The 19,478-nt window shown below is 40.4% G+C and overlaps 1 long non-coding RNA gene across 1 annotated transcript in view; it reads right to left on the bottom strand.

Annotated features, from left to right (window-relative positions):
- LOC115015840 (uncharacterized) overlaps positions 1 to 19,478 on the bottom strand; it is a 49,470-nt gene that overhangs the window by 16,427 nt on the left and 13,565 nt on the right. Inside the window, exon 2 of the long non-coding RNA XR_003833032.1 lies at positions 13,999 to 14,505. This is a non-coding gene — a long non-coding RNA (uncharacterized LOC115015840). The remainder of the gene's footprint in view (positions 1 to 13,998; positions 14,506 to 19,478) is intronic.

Genomic DNA, 19,478 nt, shown 5'->3' on the forward strand with positions numbered 1-19,478 from the left:
AAACAGTGTGATAAGAATCAGACTGCACATGCACACATGCGAGCCGCAAATCTTTACTTTGAACCTCTTTGGACAGATAAGCAGACAAGAAGTGTTCAATTACTGTTCACTTGGTGTGTGTGTGTGTGTGTGTGTGTGTGTGTGTGTGTGTGTGTGTGTGTGTGTGAACACGTTAATGTGTGCAAACGTATCAGAGACCGAGAAACAGAAAGCCAGTGTTAGACAGGAGCAGGGATGAGATTCTTTCCACCTATGTGTCATTTCCTCCCCGTCTGTGTTAATGCATTCCCCCTCTCTGCTCTCTCACCATAATTTCACTGTAACAAGGCTTTCTATCAATCTCTCTCCTTCTCCATGGGCCTACCTTGCTCTATGATCCTGCCGTTGGCACATCTCGCTGAGGCAATAAATTCAACCATCGGCAATAAAAGAAAGCGTATCCGTGCTGTCAAACAGAGTTAATCTGATAACGTGTCACTAGCTGATCAGATGAAAAGTAGTCTGATGTGATACTGAACCTCACTGTACTCCACATGGAGCCAGTAGGGACTCAGTGAAGCTGACACCTATACTAAACCTGGTGCAGTTCTGGTTAGGGTTAGGGAAAAAAACAAGTTTTTGCAACACAAAACCTATGTTCACGTATTAGTGGCATAGCTCTAGGGTCAGTCCACCACTTTGGTTCGGACTGAAATATCTCAAAAACTATTTGATGGATGGCCATGGAATGATGTACAGACACTCGAGGTCCCCAGAGGATGATTTCTAATGAATTTGGTGAACATCTGACCTTTCTTGTCGTACCACCATGAGGCTGACCTTTGTAGTTTGGAGTGAAAGGTCTCGAAAACTGCTGTATGGACTGCCATGAAACTTGCTTCACACATCCAAGTCCACCTCGAGATGAATTGTAATCACTTGAGTGATCTTCTGTCTTTTCATGTAGCGCCACCATCTGGTCAAAAGCTCCAACACACTTTCATGTATGACCAAATACCACCAAAACTAATGACCTCAGCTATACTTTGTGTTCATTGTTAATTAGCGAATGTAAGCATGCTAACATACCAAACCAAGATGGAGGACATGGTAAACAGCTTATCAGCTTAACATCGTCAAGTTAGCGTTGTCATTGTGAGCCAGTTAGCATGCAGGCGTTAGCATTCAGCTGAAAGCACAGCCTGACAATGCTAATCACCGCTCGCATGGCTGGAGACTATTTGTTTACTCTGTAAATTATTCAGAAGTTTGGCCTCTTATTTTCCCCTTTAATCAATGAATTGTTTGATCTGTTGAATGTCAGAAAACAAGGGAAAAAAACAAGGTGGCATCTTCAAATGTCTTGTTTTCTCTGAACCAAAGTCCAAAACAAAGACATGCAGAAGTCATTTTACAGCAGAAATACCAAAAATGTTCTTTAACTTAATTGGTTATCAAAATAGGCTGAGTAGGGTCAGTGGTTCCCAAAAGGTTTGGAAACCACTGATTTAACAACCTCTGTATTCATAGTGTACAACGCTGGTACATTTCTTCTGTCCTGTCCTACAGAGTGAAGAAGAGGGTGGAGCCACTGGTCCCAGAGGTGTTTTTTTCCACACTGGAAATTTGAAAAGAGTTGATCAAGGTGGGGCAGCGTTCAAGCACATGAGCCAAGGGTAGCAGGGCAGGGTGGCAGAGTGACTAAAGAACCAAAAGGCCAAGGTATCTCCCCTGTGACTGTAAGAATCCACCCTGCGAGTGTCCTTGAGCAAGACATCAAATCTTTAGTAGTCTCAGGGGTGCTGTTCTGCTGCGGAGGCTGCCATCTAAGAGAAATTTCACTCCAGGGGTTCAATGGAGAATCACAAAAAGCCTGTGAGCTAAAGTCACCAAAGTTCCACGCCTCACCTCACCACAAAACACTCTGGTGGCAAATTATCTGCCTCCCCCTCCTTCTGTCTATGTGGCACTCTTTTCTCTTACAGCCTTCCTCTTTCTCTCTCCTCCTGTCCTATTATGGACATAGCAACAGTGTGGCTGTCAGGACGACTAAAGGTTTGATTCACCGTCCGTCCCTGTCTGAATGTGCTTGTGTGTGCGTGCGTGTGTGTGTGTGTGTGTGTGTTTTAGATAGCAGATAAGAGCCATATATAAACAGCACTTGAAAGCAGAAATGTAAATGTTTAAAAGTCACGGTAGAACACAGACCATATCAAGATACCAGAGAGAGAGAGAGAGAGAGAGAGAGAGAGAGAGAGAGAGAGAGAGAGAGAGAGAGAGAGAGAGAGAGAGAGAGAGAGAGAGAGATTAAAGCGGGGTTCACGCCAGGAGAACTAGCAGGAGACTCCAGTCAGGACTCAAGTCATCAATAAAGCTTAGTGGAATTTAGCATCTCAAAGCTATACATCCAAAATCCTTAATTTGTTGCTGGATGTAAGGGAAGTTTGAAAAAGACTGACCAGTTGGATGTGTTAGACATCATGCTGACAGGCACTATAAGCTATTAATGATAACGCAATACTCCGAGGCTGCCAGTATTTCAAGTGGTCATACACCAGTACAATGACATCAACTTCCTTTTGAATACAGGGAATGTTTTTCACTCGGTTACAGTTATTATTGCATCATGCACAGAGTGAAAACGGTCAGATTTAGCAACATGTCATTTAGGACTACTCAAAAATAACATGGTGACGGACCAACAGTCAGTTGATTGTAGTATGCTGACAGCTTATCTACTGGTCTGAACTGCTTTTACTTCTCATGCAGCTGCAACATGTAAATACGTGGGTTTGTAAGTGAGAGAGTGAGCCAGTTGCATTAAAAATCTCATAACAGTAGCTCTCTCCTGCCTTTCTTAAAACCATCAAGCTCTCTATCCTTTTCTGAAAATGTTTCCACTTCATTTATCATTTTTAACTTCACAATGAAGGTATTGATGTTCTCTACATGTTACGAAAAAAGCCAGCACACAAACAGCATTTATTGAAATCACACACCGTGTTCTAATTGCCAGCCATCTTTGTTCTTGCAAATGCGCCTTTAACTTCAGATCCAACACTTGAAGTGAAGCAGTAAGCAAGCTATATGAATTAAATATGACCGGTTTCTTGCGATAATGTCAATGCTAGTAGATTTTGTAAAGGCGGTTTCAAAAGTGTGTGTATAAGTGTACATGTAAGTGTTTGTGTGCACGCCTTTCAGTGTGTGTACATCCTTGCATCAATGTGTTTGTTTGTGAGTATATGCTTACATCTCCCTTCAATGTAAACACATGCTAACTTGAGAGTGCATACGAGTGTGTGTGTGTGTGTGTGTGTGTGTGTGTGTGTGTGTGTGTGCGTGCATGCGTGCGTGCGTGCGTGCGTGCGTGCGTGCGTATGTGTGTGTGTGTGTGTGCGTGCAAGTGAGTGAGTGATTGTTAGCAGAAGCTCGTTAACCTCAGAAGTCATTACCACAGCCCTGAGGTTTACGCCAATTAGACAAAATAAACGACAAGCGAAAAACATAACAGACAAATGAAAAACAAGAAGAGAAAAGAAAGTGATTACTGGGGAAAAAATAAAGTGATCATTTTCACCCATTTGAGAACAATACAAAAAAAGAAACTGAATTAAATGACGAGAGAGGCAAAAAACAATCGCTGAAAAGAAAGTAATTATTGCAGTAAAAATAGAAAGTGATCATTGGAGCAAAACACTGCATTAGACTCACCAATTAGACACACAGGAAATAAGCAAAGAAATTACAAAACAAGGGAAGAGAAGAAGAAGAAAGGCACGATTATCAAAACTAAGATGGGTATCTTATTTGATATCCTATTCTGTTGCTCGAACAAAGAACTACAAAACATTAACTCTGCTGTGTGTGTGTGTGTGTGTGTGTGTGTGTGTGTGTGTGTGTGTGTGTGTGTGTGTGTGTGTGTGTGTGTGTGTGTGTGTGTGTGTGTGCGAGCGAGCTAGAGAATAATGTAGTATTTGATATCACTACTTCTATGTAGTCTTTTTTTTCTCAAGACGTTTTTGTTTTTACAGCTTCACCCAGAGCAGACCAGACCTCTGTACACACACATTCATACACACAAATACACACACACACACACACACACACAGACCCCTAAAGGGGCCTTTTTCCACATTGGGCCATATGGTGCAGACAGGCGCACGGAAACAATTCTCTAAAAACAACACACACTCTGCACTTAGAAACCTGCCACACAGCCCCGCACACACATACACAGATTTTCGCTCCCTCTCTCTCTCTCTCTCTCTCTCTCTCTCACACACACACACACACACCAATCCACCCACCCACACACGCACACACCTAAACACACAGATTTTCTCTCTCACCCACACACACACACACACACACACCAGACAGTTAAACCTGCTGAATGAATTGCTGCCTTGTTCAGTAGGGCACTAATGGCAAGGAACCTGCCATGGAGATTACCACACACACATGTGTTCGAACACACACATAAACATGCAGAGGCTCAGCATTAAGCATTCTAGGGCACTTATCCATTAGAGAGGTTAGTTATTTTCCCCAGTCTAAAAGTAGGCATTCAACTCAATATTCCAACAGAGGTTGTAAATCTGCTCCGTTAAGCAGCTGGGGCAGATGTCTGCGAGAAGCTGGAAGTCTTCAGGACCACAGACTGGAGCGACCAGTTATCCTGGCTAATATAACTGCTAATATTATATTTGTTTGGCATCAGACAATGGTGCTATAAAAAAAAAACAATGAAAAGAAAGTTAAATGGTATGTCTATCAACACCTGCTCTACACTGACAAAGTCAAATATACTGTATGATATCCATCCACTTACTACAGTACCATTACTATGTTAGTATAATTAACATGGACTGAGAACATATTATGAGATATATGCATTTCTACATCAAGATAAAGAACTGTCAAAGCAATTTGTCTCTCTACAGCTATAAGATAAATAAAAGGAAAAGACATTTTTTAAATAGCAGCTACACTTACTTACTGTAGTTTTACCATTCACTGCCATCACCTTTAAATATTTGAAGCCTGCATAGAAATCCAACGTTTAAAACAAGAGCCAATATAAACGTATACATTCAAAATTCCCATGAAGACAAAGTGTGAAGTCAAATGTCACTACATGACAACTTTAAATGGCAGCGGTTCTGAAGCAGATTCACATGCCAAAGTGTAGCAGATCTTAACTAAACAAAGCACAGACACTTCCATATTAAGTCTGCCTTGAGATCATCATAACAGTAACCTGATGGTGATACATTTCAGTCTTGTATTTCTCTCAGTCTCTTACTCTCAGTCCAATCCTGCAGCGTCTTACTTAGCATTTCAATCAATATGGTGTTGCCAATGCTTTGCAAGTAATGAACAATTATAATGTTTTTTAAAACAGCTATTTAAATCTATTGTTCTGCCAATCTCTCAATGTCTTTGTGTCCTCTTGTAGTCGAAGATACAGCAGGTCCTCAATATTATTAGCAATATGAAATATTTCATGTTCCATTACTGACCGTCAAACATGTCACAGGGACTCAAAGCAGCTGGAGTCAAGAACGTCCGATTTACCAGGTCGACTTACTCAGCTCTGATTCATTAAGCCCCAATAAATGACTTCTGTAAGACATGATGCAGAGAAAGAGTCATCATACTGAAAGCAAAACTGCCTTTCATAAGAAGTAAGAAAATACATATAATGTACTATATACTATATGTTACAGCATGCATTTCTTTTTCTTACAAATGTAACTGAAATACTGTTTATTTTATTTAGCATGTAACTGTATGGATGATGGCAGAAATGTGTGATACATTTGTTTGTTATCAGCACTTTCCCATTATTATCTGCGCATGTAAAAGTAACACATGTTGCATTTGTCCAAAGCATAAAGCCAGAGCAAAGTGTAGAAAGTTATTTAAGTACATAACAAATCTTTAACATGGCTTACTACACTGATCATAAACCTTTTTTATAGACAATACATGCTGTATTTTGTATGAATCTTAGGTATTTCAACAAAGTAGTATTAGTAGTAAACACAACCCCACAGTCAACACCTCTCTTGTTCATGTTGGCAATGCTCGTTTCTTCTTGCTCGTCTTCAACGACAATGTTGTGCCCACATTGTTCCACACACCAGCACTCCCTCTGCGCTGGCATTGGCAACACAGTCAAACGCACGCAGCAGTCTACTGTGAAACTCACTGCTGCATGGTGACTGCCTCGCTTGCATTTGGCTTTGGTGGGCACCTGGTTCTGAAAAGAACGACCAGTTGGAACTATCTGTCAGCCCCCAGCTACTCTGTTTATATTGTTCTGGCAAGTTGCGCTGATTCTGCCAGGCAGCCTGGCTGCTTTAGCTGGTTGCGCTGGCTGCTAGCTGCAACACCACCGTTAACCACTAGCCTGTCAGCTCCCAGCAGCTCAGTCTTTATCGTCTCGGGTAGTGGAGCTGGAGCTGCCGATCTGGCTAAGCACTATCAGCAGCAGCCTGAGCTTCTGCCTGTCTTTGTTGCATTTCCTCAGCAGTGGACTCTGGCTCACTCAAATCTGCATAGATTCTGACAACATGTTGTAAAATGTGAAGTAATCCATAACAGCCACTGTGTGTGTATAATTGGAAGCTGGCTGATCTCAGCCAAACAGTTGATGACAGGATATATAAGTGAATGGTGAAAGTTGCTACAGTGATACAGATAACATCCGCAAGAACTGCCAGTAAAGGCATGTCATCCCTATGACTAATACACGGTAGACAATTTTGAATATCAGGAAAGTGCTCCTTTAAGCAACAAAAAAAAGATCACAGTTTGGGTTTTTTGTCAAACTAAGCAGCCACATTGCAGCTGACTTGGCAATAATGTCTGTACCTCAGACGAGGCTACGTCTGTAGAGTGATTTTTCCTTCCAGACATACCAGGAGCAGCACACAGCTGTATAGCTCACCAACATATGGATTAAATAAATACAGTCTGCACAGAGCTTGTTAACACTTGTTCACTTGGCTACAAAACACTGTTGTAGCCAAACTGAACAAAAAACACACACCCACATCTGCGCACACCCACAGAGACACATGCAAGCTGCATGCACACAAACACAAAAAGGAAGCCTTACACACACAAGCAAACATCCTAAAGCAGGAGTGTCAAACATGTGATGACTTTGCAAAAGTGCAAAAATGTGTTGTTTTGATCTTAAAGTAAAATACTGTTCCAGATACCTGTGACGAAATGTTTTGTGCCTTCGTAGATCTGTAAGTTGTAACACACATGTGTAAATGATAAACTAATACTATTGTTGAAATTTCATCTTTTGTTCTTAAGAAATTTCCGGTTGTTCATAATGTTTTGTAAAAAGATTAAGTTTGAACATTTTCAGAATGTACTTGTACTTTTTTGCACTAAAACGAAGGGAAGAATTTGGAGTTGTCGTTATTTATAGGTTATTATGCTCTGATGTTACTGGTCCGGCCCACTAGAGATCAAATTGTGCTATATGTGGCCCCTGAATGAGTTTGACACCCCTGTCCTAAAGAGTAAATTTGTAGGTGAATAGGTGTAGCACCGTCTGTGGGAATGAGTAGTGACACATATGCAGGTTTAACGGCTTGGGAAGCGCACACACCAACATGCATACACTAAGACGGATCCATAGACTTACATACAACAGACTCCTCTGCCTCACACACATGCACACATGCACACATGCAAAGGGAACAGGCTTGGAGAATTATTCTGTGGTATATTAACACTGAAATACAGAACCACTATTTGGGGTCTGGTCTCCCTCTAGCTATGTGGTCAGTCGCTAACCTAATCTGATTAATGGATTTCAACCCCAACTCAAAGACAGAAAAGAGACACTGAGAAAGGTAACTTGGCAGATTTTCTGAAAACTAGGTTTGTTCCATTGCACCTGATTTGCCCTGTTACCTTTCGATTTTATCTGATCAATGTTTTGTTTTCTTTCAGAAATGCTGGACAAAAAAAATTAGGCGGCCAACAAATGCCAGTCAGTTCAGTTTGTCTAAAGCAGGGGTGTTCAAACTGCGGCCCGTGGTCCATTTTTAATTGGCCCGCAGCAAATTCTAAAAGTCTAATGGAATATGTCCCAGATAGAAACTTGCACTTGAATGTTTTGTACTTCTTAGTTCTAACACAGAAACACAGTTTTGACTTGTCAGCTAACTTAAAACATCAAGTGTCAGATAAAGCTTGTGCTTTAGATTTGTACTCATTGCATGTGATGAGAGCACAGATGCGACAGACACCGCACAGCTGTTCATTGTTTTTGCGGGGAGTTGACGATAACTTTTGCGTTACGGAAGAGCTGATTGATCTTAGCAGTCTAAAGGGCACAACATTATTCGAACACGAGGACTTTACCACAGAGAATTTAAAGCTTTCCTGTCTGATGTCGATGCTGAATACGGGGACGTACTCCACCGTTCTGATGTGCGCTGGCTGAGTCGCGGCTCCGTGCTGCAGCGGTTTTATTCCCTGAGATCAGAAACCGATCTGTTTTTGAAAGAGACGGAGCGACCTCTTCATGAGCTGAGTGACCCTCCATGGTTGGCAGACCTGGCATTTTTAGTTGATCTTACTGGTCATCTCAACACTGAACAAGAGCCGACTGCGCACATGAACAAAAGCTCTGAACAAAAGCAGATTGAGAACCACAATGAGCGACAGCATCTCTGTGATGTCCTTCAGTATTTCAAACACCTAAACGTACTCCTGACCTGCAGCATCCTTCAGTCCAAAGTGCAGCATCACTGCTCCCACTGAGTGCAACGCTGTTCCCATTATAGGAGAGTTAAAACATATATTACACAGTATTCATGTTAATAAGCTCAATTTTTCAATACATTCAGTCAATTAAAGTTGATAACATTGTATAACTAATGTTAGTTGATGTGTTAACAAGCCCAATAACTTATTTGTTTAACAAGCTTGAGATATATCCATCCCCTTTTTTTTAGGCAATATACCTCAAAACCAGTGGCCCAGCCCTACGTATATTTTTCTGTATGTGGCCCTCAGTGAAAAAAGTTTGGACACCCCTGGTCTAAAGGGACAACTTTACGCTGCCAAAACTAACAGGTAGATGGCGGGGGGAGTGGATTCCAGAGGTGTTTAAGTGAAATATTCTCAATAAAACAATTCCTGCTGCCATGATAGCAGGGTCAAAGGTATGCTGTGTTCAGGCTTAATATCTGTATTTGCATTTCCTATACTCTTCTCTATACAAATAAGGATACAGTTAATGTTTGTTTTTAGATCAAATGTAAGCCCTCCTTTTTAACAAGTATCCTTCTATTCCATTCACTCCAGGTTCTGGAAAAGAATTGTGTGGTCTATGCAATTTTTCCTGCAGCAGTGTCAAGGCTTAAATAAATCAGGCCATTGCTATAAGACAGCTGGAGGCTAATATTGGCTAACAAGCTACTGCAACAGTATACAGACTGATTATAAATCACAGAGCAAATCAGAAGCCAAGTTGGGTCGACTTTGCTGAGTGTCTGTGCAGACAGTCCAACACTTAGTTGAATGTTCCATCCAAATATGAAGCAGGCCTGGTCTATATATGGTTGCCAGATTTGACAAGGTTTTGCCGCTGCAAACTTGAAGAATGAGCTCCAATTAGCAGTACTGGGGCTGGTTTTGGGAGACTGGCGCTCTATGGCCGTGTCCCAAGGTAAAGTCATTCAACATGAATTTGGCACTTAGAATCTGGCAACTACATGCTTAAGTAAAGCCGTTGTTGGGTGGGGCATATTTTACTACTCGGGTAAACTCCTCAACGACTGAAAAGTAGATTAGGACATTTGCCTACTATGCACATATACAAACATGTGACACACTGTCACAAACACCAAAGAGTAGCAGAGTGGTTACAGCGCATGTCACGTAGCGGTGCCCGGCTCGATTCCAGCTGTGGGACCTTTATTGCATGTCATACCTCTCTCTGTCTCCCCGTTTCCAGTCTGCCTCTACACAAAGAAATTATCTTGAAAGTGATGCATTGTGGTTGTTGTAGTTCAATCATTTGCCCTTCAACTCCTGAGTCAGAGCTTGAGGACCGTTTGTCGTAAACCAAATTTGGAAGGTGGATGCTAATATACCTGGGTGGTGGTACAAGACGAGATAAGTGATTACACAACAAAGTCTGCTGCCTCAATTTAATACTAGTTACAAAGAGCTTACACTACACGAATGTGCACACACACACACACACACACACACCTTTGATCTTTGATTGATTCTATGCCCTTTAAACAAGTCGATCATTAACAAACCAACAAATTAAGTCATTAATTGCCATGACAGCTGGTGACACCTCCTTTATTAATCTCTGTCGGCATAATTAATAAGTCATAATTGGAATTAATTAGAATAAATTGTTGTTTGGGATTTGGGGGACAAAGAGAAAAACCTGCTGTGTATGTGCATATGTGTGCGCGTGTGTGTGTGCGTGTGTGTTTAGGAGGGGCAGAGGTTTAATGCCCTCTATACAGAATGATGAATGGGTATTTGTTGCCGTCCCACACACACGTAGAGCATGAAACACCGACACAAAACTGTGTGTGTATGTGTGTGTGTGTGTGTGTGTGTGTGAGAGCTATTAGCAGTACATCCTGCTGCATATGTGTGAAAAGATACGATCATCAGACACACAATGAACTACTTGTTGACTTATTTGCACAAAATGGGTCAACATTTATACTCTTACGTACTGTACGCACAATGACACATATTCTACTGAACCAGGTTGCACTGTGACTGTTGGCGTTTATGTGTGTGAGGAAGATCCAGGTCGATACTCAGCGGCAGACATTGAGAGGAAGAAAGAAAGTGAAAGATCTACTGACAGAAAAGAAGTTAAAAAAAAAACACATAAGGATTCACTGCCTCAGAGGAGCGAGACTCATTTGTGGGCCACTACATCACATCACATACAAACTCCTGAATGTTTAAGTAATGTGTGTTTGTGTGTAGCATGCGGAGTCAAACTCGCTTGTGGGCCTGACTGAATTGTCTCTTCTCAACATTCCTCAGTTTTCTAAAACTCTGAAAACATCTGACTTGTACTAGAACATCAAAGACGACATAATACCACAACACACAAGCACATACAAGCGTGCAGGCATTACCATGTGTATATACACAGTTGTAGGCATGCAACGAAGGCTGCACATGCATAGACACAGTTGGACACACACAAACACAGACCACAGCTAAAAGCATCAAGCAGCTCAAAGCAATCCACCCTGCTGAACAGCATCACCAAGCAAAGCCACCATACCACATAATGAAAAACATACACAAACATACACAAACACACACACACACACACACACACACACACACACTTGCACGTATGCCAGCACTAATGTGCGCATCATACTCAGTATCATATACTCGGGCTTGGACTAATTATTCATATACAAACAAACTAACATAGCAGACATTAATAAAAGAGCACCAAAACTTTTTAAATATAAAAATTAAAAAGGCAGTTTAAAAGACACACACTGATACCCTGGAGGGATCTCACACACACACATGAGCATGAACACAAAGTAAGCAGATAAGCTGCCCTTAAAGGGCTGGTTATCCAGATGACACAAAAAAAAAAACATGCTCCCACTTAGCCCTAATGGACTTACAGGTAGTTTTATTTAGGGAGATTATGGGGAACTCTCCGATAAGAGCTGCTATCATCCCGATATAATGAGGGTGATTGGACTTTTGTTTCAAAGCACTGAAAAAAATACATTTGTCAACCGCAACAGCAACAATATCCCAGTCCTTATTATGAATAAAACTGAAAACTCACTGTGGACAGTTTCACAATCTTTTTTAGGCAGAAACTGTTCACAATGAAAACTGCCGAGACAGCAAGAAAAAAAAGAGCATGACTGTGTGTGTGTGTGTGTGTGTGTGTGTGTGTGTGTGAGAAAGAGAAGGAAAACAGACGGAGAGCGCTTCAGCGTGTGTGGTGACACAGGTGTAGGAGGATAACGCAGCAGTTGTGTGTGTGTGTGTGTGTGTGTGTGTGTGTGTGTGTGTGTGTGTGTGTGTGTGTGTGTGTGTACACTTGGTACAACTGATGACGGAGGAAAAAAAAATCGAAGCAGTCCTAAACAAATTGTCTGTGTGTGTGTGTGTGTGCAGCTTAAATGCACAGCTTTAGTGTATATAATCCTGATCCAGCAAAATATGGTGTGGTAAAAGTGCATCATGCCACACATCACTATATTGTTTACTTTACTAAACTTTACAAACTCAACACACACACACCAAGTACAGAGTAAAGGAGTTTTCCATATACAGCATAACTAAATAAAATGACTACACACCAAATATGGCTTACAAATATAGGCAGACTGGTTGTCCGAAACATATTTTGACAGAAACAAAAGAATATTCACACAGCTATAGTTATAATGTACTGTACACTACAAACCACTGCAGCTGTGTGCAAACACTAACATAATAGCCTATAACCTGTATTTGCATTTCCTGTAGTAGGATAAACTGTGTGTGTGTGTGTGTGTGTGTGTGTGTGTGTGTGTGTGTGTGTGTGTGTGTGTGTGTGTGTGTGTGTGTGTGTGTGTGTGTGTGTGTGTGCTTTGTATGCATGAATGCAATTCACTTCATCGTCATGAACAAATTGAGTTGTATTCAAATGCGTCATGATCACGTCATTTCAGGCTCACTATCACTATTTTCAATCCAGCAAGCTTCCGCAAAGTTTACACCTCTTGTATGTATAAACATTACTACCTCTGCAGTTAAAGTTCACAGTATTTGCAAGGAAAAATCAACACAGTTATGTCAGAGAGGATCAATTACCAAGACACGGCTGGTAACAATTACTTACATATTTCGCTCTTTGTACATATGATCCTACCCAGTCGATCAAACAGCTGACGAAGTTGCTACCACTAAACTTTACAGAGTGTAACGAACTAATGAGCTCTGTCCCTAATGAGGTTTACTGAACCGGGGTGCAGCAAATTAAGCACGATGGACGAGCAGGTAATGTTTGGCTGAGAGTCAATTGCTCTATAATGTCAAAGTCATTTTTCAGTGGATAATAATCATACAGACAGTTTTCCACCCTCGCAAGTAAAGCAGCGAACACACAGTCACTTCCTCCAACAGTGATGACTAATAGCAGCTTTTCAGAATGCTTCTCCCAGTAGCGTTGCTCTGCATAAACGCCATTTTAGCAGCAGTTGTTTAGTCTCAGTAAACTACCCCCTGCACCCATACTAGCTTAAGGGCAATAACGCTAAAGTACTGAGCCCCACGAGCCGCTCCAGCTTTCAGAGGAAGAGATGTCGATCGAAGCGTTTATGTTTCAGTTCATCAAATGTTCCGTGTCGTTTTCTGTTTATTTGTTTTATTAAATTTAAATAAAATCATGATGGTATACTAAAAACAAGAAAACGCTCTCAAGCACGCCCACCCCAATTATGAACACACACACACACACAAACACGCACACAAACACACACACACACACACACACATGCATTGTCTCAGATAATAAATAGTAAGGCTGTAATATCATATTTTAAAATAAACAAATAAAGTTAACATTGTGGTTTATACTTGAACAGAAATCAAGTATTAAACACATGACCTCAGATCAGCAATTTATTATGATAAATAAAAAACACCTCATAAAATGAATTAATGATCAAGCATCAAAAATGCTTTTTAAAGGCAATAAAAAGCGGTATGATCCTACCTCTAATTACTAAATGTTAAAGAAGCGTGAAGACGTGTAATTTAAACACATATGATAATAATTTAAACATTTATAGTAAAAGTTAAAAAAATTGTTTAAAATAATAATACAAAATGTGTCTAATGATTCATGTTGTATAACCCTAGTGATTGGGATGATGAGGGTAATAAAGTTATTAAGCATAATATTCAGGGATTCATGCAAAAAAAGAAGAAGACTGGATTAAAACCTTTTTGTCCTACCTCTGCTGATCATCAGGTTATAAAAACATCATGGCTGACTCCTGGCCTTGGCATCAGCTCTGTGAAAGCGGCTCGATCCGACCAAACACCGCGCCGGTCTGTCCAGCAGCAGCCAGCAGTTGGGCTACCGGCCGTCTGTACTCCACACGATAATAGGAAGCAGAAACCAGGCGTCAGGCCCAAACTAATATCCCTCCATTTCTTTATCAGGTCCACGTAACTCCACACAGGTCCGTGAAGATCAGAATAAAAACTGTTCAGCTTCTTTGACTTTTGTTTAAGAAGGTCTTACACTCCACGCTGTATCGGCTACCTTTGGTCCAGGCCGTGGCTCCTCTTATGCTTAACAGCTGGGCAATACAGCTTTGAGTTTGATCAAGTGTGTTGTAGATCCGTGTAAGAAGTATTATGCAGGCTGCCCTTCTTGCTGTCCTGTCTTTTTTATTTTATTGGTTCTGGTTTAGGTCCTCTGTCGCAGTTGTCAGAGTCCACCGTCACCTTAACAACCTGGAAAAAGACAGAAATACAAATAACGTTAGAAACGAGTACGTTTGGCAACTTTCACTGGAATATATTTGAGCCAGACTTCAGACATTTTGTCCACGTTTTGCGTGTACGGGAAACTATGTTGTCCAGATTATAGACATCCAAATTGACTTGCTGATCAAAGGTGCACAATGTGCAAAAATATTTAGCATCCTGTCGAGACCCCAGCCAGTCAAACCCTCTAATTGTACCAATTTTATTTTATCACCATAGTTGACAGCTGACAACGCCTTCCACATGTAAAGATTGTTTTAAGGCCCCTGGGATGAAGCCAAGGCACTGATTATGTATTGTAAAACATCAATTAAAAAAAATAGGTGTGCCAATGACAAAGGAAAGCATCAACTGGCTTTTCTCAAATAAAGAAACCTGTTTTGCAAAAAGTATTTTTTTTTTCTTTCATATTTTCTGCAATTAACAAAAGGAATGAGTTTAAAAGCTGTGAACCGTCCACCTTTTTAAAAAGCATGTGAGCAAGGCTGCACTTAAGGGAGTTCAATTAATAGCAAATGTCTCTTTACAACAAGCCTGTGTGTGCGTGTGAAAGGGTTGGAACATTACGAACGTTGGTGCGGTCTAATAGCAATCCATAAAACGAACATGCTGGAAGTAACATACTCTGTCAGCTAAGATACTACAAATATAGTGTGCAGTACAGTGTGCTGCCAATACATTTCTCAAACAAAAGCCACGAATAATACTAAGAGGAATTAATACAAATTAGAAAACAATTAGAGCCTGTGGTAGCCATCAGTGGCTCCAGCATACATCTTTTCTCTTTCTCTGTGTTTCTACAATTATTATTCACTCTATTTCAATATTGATTGCTTTATGAATCATAACAAAGCAGTCGTCAATGAGAAATTTCCAGGAATTGATAAAAAAAAAAAATCTTTTTCACATATCAAATAACCAGAAGCTGTAACCGTTGACAACTTTGTTTTATTTTATTCGGTAATTCTAGTGTTAAATGTCAGACTCTCCAGTTCTCAGTTCCCCCTTTTGTTGCCCCAACCACAAAAATCACCCCACCCTCTCTGCCTGTACCACTCCTCTCTCTCCCTCTCTCTCTGCCACCCCTTCTTCTTCTTTCCATCCATCTTGCTTCTTTCTCGCTCTCACCACAAATCTAAATCTGAGTCTGTACTTATACAAAGCCGTTTCCTCGGGTCAGTCTGACTAGTGTGTGTGTGTGTGTGTGTGTGTGTGTGTGTGTGTGTGTGTGTGTGTGTGTGTGTGTGTGTGTGTGTCCACATGTAGGTGTGTGTATCAGGGGTGGATAAGAGACAAGTCTGAAGTCCACATGCACACACACGCAATGGAAGGGCTGGCATATTTAATATCCCAGAATACCTGTTGAGTGGTTAACCTGGTCCAGTGAGGTCCTCCTAACTACTGACATGCACATGCAGTTCTTTTGTTTGGGCTAGGAGGTAGAACATTAACATACCAGCCATTTGAGAACTGAAGTGTGTCATTATTTAAAAATCTGCTTTTTTTTTTAAAAGTAAAAAAAAAAAAAAAAAAGATTGCTGGCATTAAGAGTAAAGCACATTATGAGTCATTCCTGAAATGATGAGTCATGTTAAAAGTCGCTCCCATCTTAAAACAGTAAGTTAAAACAGGGTTTTCTAGGGTGCAAACATGTAATGAGAACATCCAATACTTCACTGCTTTAAATGAGTGTAAAATAACTCTTACCCCACTGAATGCAAACACACAGACGCATCACATACAAACACATAGATCATATCAATCATTGTGATGTTTTCTCCAGGCTGTAAAATCACACTGATCACATAACACAAGCTTCCGGTTATTACATGATTGACCACATAGTAGCATTAGCTGTAACAGCTGAGCGAAAGTAGGAAAGCTTTGTTCAAGAATGAAAGAAACACAAAGAATAACTTGAGGGCGACTTACTCATTAGTAGTACTCGCAACAGGAAAAGAAAAGGGAGAGAGAAGCTTTCTTTTTCTTAAAGAGTGAGTGTGACTCTAAATATTTTCCCAGTGGAGCTCTGACTCAGTAGAGCTGCTGCTTACTCATTTACTCAAATCGCTCGTTCCCTGCCCCTCTGTTTTTCTCCTTATCCTCTTTATTTCTCCATACTGACTTCTCTTTTTTTTTCATTCACGTCTCTCTCACTGTTACAACTCTCATTTCCACATCTCATGTCCATTAACTTTTAACTCTTCGTCTCATTTTTCCTTCCTTCCATCACTCTGTCTTTCCCAGCCATCCATCACTGAGCTCTCTGTCATTTTCATATGCTTCTTCTGTCTGTTTTTCCAACTGTCATTACGGCTGAGATCCCCCCCCCCCTCCCCTTCAACTCTCCCCACCACCGCCTCCTCCTGCGCTCCGACCCCCCTCCACGAATGTGTGTGGTCCGGTCCGACTATAGACCGTTACATTGTCCCAGACAGGTTGGACTGCGCCACTAGCCGGTAGACGAGGGGGGTGGGGGAGGAGGTTTTGGAGTGCGGGGGTTCCTAGGGAATGTTTGTTTTTCTGTTTCCAATTTGGTCCAGCCCGAGGAACTCCACACTCCGCTCTGTCTCAAACACACCATTCATGACGGCCTGACGTACATGATTACACACAAATACCCACTCACTAACTCTCTCTCACACACACACACACACACACACACACACACACACACACACACACACACACACACACACACACACACTGCACATGCATGCTGACAACCATCAAATTCATTATCAATCATTTTTACCATGAAATACAAGCCCTTTAATTTATCTTTGTACTCATCTTTTATTGTTTTCTTATTTGTTATTGCTTATGATGTTTCAAATGACATGGTGGTCAAAGTAATTATACATGTTTCTTCCTCGTCTTTCGGTGATTTTTCATTTCTGTCCCTAGGAAAATGATTGTCTTTGAAAGGCCTTTTTGAAGTGTCTCACTGCGTTTTAGATGTTATGTCGACAGAGTTGAGCTCCATGTTCCACGAATTAAAGCACAGAGAGCACATTGTTTCATATTCAACTCCGCTGTTCCATCTGAAATTGATTATTTCAGTCAGTTTTGTTGTTTAGGTTCCAAATATGATCTTGGCAAGTACCAATAAAACTTTCTTATAGTGATACAAACAAACAGATCTGCCAACAGTCGGAGAGATGAAAGAGTTTTTGGTTTGTTTTTAGATGTCAGTAAAGTTCCACATTTGATCAATTACTCCTTGGACAGATAAGGAAACCACACTGTTTTTATTCAAACGCTACATGAAAATAATACGTTTATTCATTTGTTTCGATCGTCTGCATTTTAAAGTCACGAAGCATGATGTTCGACAGTTTGACAGAAATATTTAAGACGGACAGAAAACCAGATATCACAAATCAGACGGAGTGGATTCTTTAACTGCTTTTTAAAAGTTATAAAACTGTGGGTTTACCTTCGACAAATCCAACACAGAAATACATATTTAATTGTACATCAAAGCTCCATCTGAAAACAACATGGTTGCACTAGTTTATCGCTGCATCTGAAAGTTATTGTTGTTTTTTTGGGTGTGTTTCTACTTTGCTTGTGTTCCAAATACATTAATCAGCTAGGGTAATCAAAAAATAAGTATATTTGCATATATTTATTTTAGATAAAAATGGTCTCAAAGTTCTTAATTGGTTGTAATTGTTTGTTTCATGTTTTGAATGCTGAAAACAGGACAACTAAATTGAAGTTACAGCACAACTATGTTTGACCTGGATACACAGACACAAAGTAGGTCTCTTTTTTCACTTGTGGACTCATCACTACTGCAGCATGGATTTAACATCACAAGCTGAATAATAATAAGAGAGCAGGCACACACAGGAAAATGAGATGCATCTGTTCTTCATTGTTCCTTTAAACACACTATGAAATGACTGGAAGTCTATAAAATGTTCCACAAACGAGCTTGAAATTTGTATCTTGAACAAAAAAAAAAGATATGTATAGTTTCATCAAATATATCATTTAAAAATGTGTCTTCTTCTCTATAAACAGCTATACCTTTATCACAGTAACCCCAAAGGTGATACAGATGCCCGTTTAAGTCAGTTAGTGACAGCTCCTATGTTATAACAGCTTTCTGTTATGTGGACTGATGGAAGAGGGAAAAAAACGAAATAATACAGTTTTTATACCTTGGCTAGAAAATACTAACATGATAGCTCCCAGCGGCGGACATGTCAGAAAACGGAGTCCACTATGAGCAGTTGCGTAGCAGCTGACACGAACGGATGATGTCTGAATCAAACGGTGTTCTGGTGACTTTTCACGCTTACAAACATCATTTTTTAAAGTTCCTAAAGAATTACTTTTGACTGATGACAGAGCACAATAAATTAGTCAATTAATCGATTCACCGATCACATAATTCAATCATTTATCCCCATTTTCCAAAAAGGCCATACTGTAACTCCCTTAGTTCCAGCTCGTCTAATGTGAGAATTTTCTGCAAACAAGAATAGAGCAAAGCAGAAATTCCTTTACAAAGGTTGTTGTCATAACAACATCAATCAGAAAGCTTGATCAACCAGCTCTATCAGCTGCTGACATTAAAATCGAGGGAGTGGTATGTCTATTCATTACAGTCACCAACGCCCCACAGCTTTCAAGTTTAGCTCTGACATAGACGCACGTGCAAGTTACTGACACTTCCCTCTAAAAGATATGTTCCTCTTAGTGCTTAGTGTTAGTCGATTTGTCAACTAATTGGTCGACTTAGATTTCTTGAGTCATTTTTTTATGATTTTTTTCCTGAATGACTTATTTCAAAGAAGCTTATGAGCTCATCTCAGGAAACAAGATTTAAAGTAGCGCTTTTGAATGTTACTAAAACTCAGTTTTACAGATCTGTTGATGTCGTATGAGTGTCAGTCAGTATTTAGTCAAGTACGGCCCTACAAATT

The sequence above is a fragment of the Cottoperca gobio genome, chromosome 11, assembly GCF_900634415.1.
Source record: "Cottoperca gobio chromosome 11, fCotGob3.1, whole genome shotgun sequence".
Classification (NCBI taxonomy): Eukaryota; Metazoa; Chordata; class Actinopteri; order Perciformes; family Bovichtidae; genus Cottoperca; species Cottoperca gobio.